Source organism: Opisthocomus hoazin, unplaced genomic scaffold, assembly GCF_030867145.1.
Source record: "Opisthocomus hoazin isolate bOpiHoa1 unplaced genomic scaffold, bOpiHoa1.hap1 HAP1_SCAFFOLD_190, whole genome shotgun sequence".
Classification (NCBI taxonomy): Eukaryota; Metazoa; Chordata; class Aves; order Opisthocomiformes; family Opisthocomidae; genus Opisthocomus; species Opisthocomus hoazin.
In genome coordinates, this window is record NW_027448858.1 from 2,501 (window position 1) to 5,000 (window position 2,500).

The 2,500-nt window shown below is 79.1% G+C and overlaps 1 non-coding gene across 1 annotated transcript; it reads left to right on the forward strand.

Annotated features, from left to right (window-relative positions):
* Window positions 1-1,916: 1,916 nt before the first annotated feature.
* Window positions 1,917-2,069, forward strand: LOC142359511 (5.8S ribosomal RNA). The gene has a single exon (XR_012762408.1). It is a non-coding gene; the product is annotated as a 5.8S ribosomal RNA (ribosomal RNA).
* The last annotated feature ends 431 nt before the right edge of the window (window positions 2,070-2,500 follow it).

The following is a 2,500-nucleotide window of genomic DNA, read 5'->3' on the forward strand; positions in this document are numbered from 1 at the left end:
ACAGCCGAGGGGTGTCGCCGTCTTCGGGGGGCGGCAGCTCCTGGGGGGGGGGTGGGGCGGCGCCGGCGGCGGCGCCGTCTACCCCCCCGCGCGCGGGACAGGGCTGTCTCCGGGCGTTCCGGGCCGTGGCGCGGGTGTGCGCACGGCGTTTCGGGCGGCGCGGCGGCCGGACCCGCGAACCTCCCCTCCGACCCGGCACGGCTGCCTCTCGAAGAGGGAGCCGTGGCGGGAAGGGGGGGGCGCGAGCGCAGTCTCGGCCGCTGGCGCCGCCCGGGGCGGGCGAGGCCCCCCCCCGGCCGGGTCGCGTCCCGCGCGAGCGGGCGGCCCGAGCCACGTCTCTCCCCCCGGGCGCAGCGCCGGGCTATCGAGGGAAACCCCGGGCCCCGGGGCTAAGGAGGACGAGGTGGTGGCGGCGGATGCCGGGCGCGCCCCCGCGGGCGGACGCTCCCCCGAGGGCGGCAGCCGGGGGAGGCACCCCCGCGGGGCCATGCAGGTCGTTTCCCTCACCCCAGGGCCAGGTACCTAGCGTCCGCGCTTCGGCGGCCCTCCCTCGGCCGAGTCCGGGGGTCAAAGGCCAAAGGAGCCGGGCGGCGGTTTAAAGACTCGAGCGGCACGGCGCGAGCCGCGGGGGGGGCGTCCGCCCCCGCGGGCCGCCGTGCCGGAGAAGGGGGGGCGTCTCGCTGCCCCAACCTGCCCCCCCTCTCCGCGGGCCGGTCTCGGCGGAGAGACCGCGGCGCGGGTCGGCCGCGGCCGACCTGCCCGCCCTCGCAAACGGGGCCACCCGCCGGCCGGAGCGCGGGCTCCGCGCCGGGGGAAAGAAAGGCGCGGCGAGCCCCCGCGGGGGGGGGCGGCCGCCGGGGGGCCGCCCCGCGCCTTTGGACGCTCGCGCTGCGGCCGCGCTCGGGGCGCGCCGCGCTCCCCTCTCCCGCTCCTCGCCCCGCCCTCGGCGCCCAGGGAAAGAAAGGGGGGGGCGAGCCACACCCCCCCCGGCCGAGCGGCGGCGGCGCCGCTCGGCGTGCCGGTCGGTGCCGGTCGTCCGTCGGGTCGTCCGGGAGGGTTCCCCGGCCGCATCCGCTGGCGGCCGTCCCGTCCCGCGTTTCCCCGCCCGTCGCTTCCGTCTCGAGGGCGGGCGCGCGGCGCGGGGGCGTCCCGCTCCGGGTCTTCGCGTGGAAACGGGGAGAGTGGGAGCCGCCCCCCGCGCTCAGCGCCGTCCGCCTTTCCGCTGGGGCCGTGCCGGCGGCCCCAGGGGGCCGAGGCGAGAAGCGGCTGCGGCGGCGGTTTTCGCGGCGGCGGTGGCGGCCGCCGCCGCCGGGCGGGGTGGCCGGGTTCGCCCATCCGGCGCGGGCCGGTGGGCGGCCGCGCGTCGCCGGCTCGCGCTCCAGTGGCCGGCCGCGCTTCCTCCGGCGTCGGTGGAAGGCGGCGTCGGCGCCGAGGTTCGCCGGCGGGGCGAGAGGCGACCGTGGTGGGCGGAGCCGGCTCGTCGCAGCGCGGGCGCAGCCGGGCGTCCGGCTCCCGAGCGAAGGCGGGCAGGCGTCGCGGCCGGGCGTGCCGTAGCCTCCGGGGGGAGGCCGGTCCGAGCCCGGGCGCCTGGGCCGCCCCCGAAGCGCGCCAAGGGTGTGTGTGTGTGTGTTGCGTACGTTTCCCCAGGGTCGGTCGGGAGCGCGGGCTCCCCCGCCCTTTGGCCGCTCGGGGTTTTCCGTTGTTTTCCGTTTCCCCTGTGCTCGTACGGTCAAGCCGAGGCGAGGGCCTCTCCGTCGCGCCGCGTCGCGCCGCCGCGCCGCGCCCCCTCCGCGCGTGCGGAGGGGGGTGGGCGGCGGCGGGGCCGGCGGTCGGTCCGGCCGTCCTCAGAGAAGGGGCCGCTCTCGGCGAGCGGTCCCGGCCCCTCCGCGCGCGCGGGGCGGTGCCGAAACCGAGACAACTCTTAGCGGTGGATCACTCGGCTCGTGCGTCGATGAAGAACGCAGCTAGCTGCGAGAATTAATGTGAATTGCAGGACACATTGATCATCGACACTTCGAACGCACTCGCGGCCCCGGGTTCCTCCCGGGGCTACGCCTGTCTGAGCGTCGCTTTACGATCAATCGCCGTCTGCGCCGCCGAGCCCCCCCGCCCCAGCGCGGGGGGGGGGGGCCGGCGGGCCAGCAGCGGCGCGGCTGGGGTGCCTCGCAGGGCCGCGCGCGCGAGCGCGCGGGCCTTCGTCCCCCTAAATGGAGACTCGGGGAGCGCTCCGAAGCTCCCCGCTCCCGGAGAGCGCCTGCTGGACGGAGCTCGTCCCCGCCGGGCTATCGGCGGTGGGTTTGGGGAAGAGAGAGCGAGAGCGAGCTTCGGGGGAGGGAGGCGCGGGGCGGCGATGGCGCGGGCCTCGCCGCCGGCCTCCCGCGCGGGCGTCTGTCTGCGGGTGGGCACCGCGGGGGTGCCGTGCCGCACTGACGCGCGCGCGTGCGTGTGCCGGTGGGTGGGGGACGGGGGCGGTGGCGGTGGACGCCCCCGTCTGTCCCCC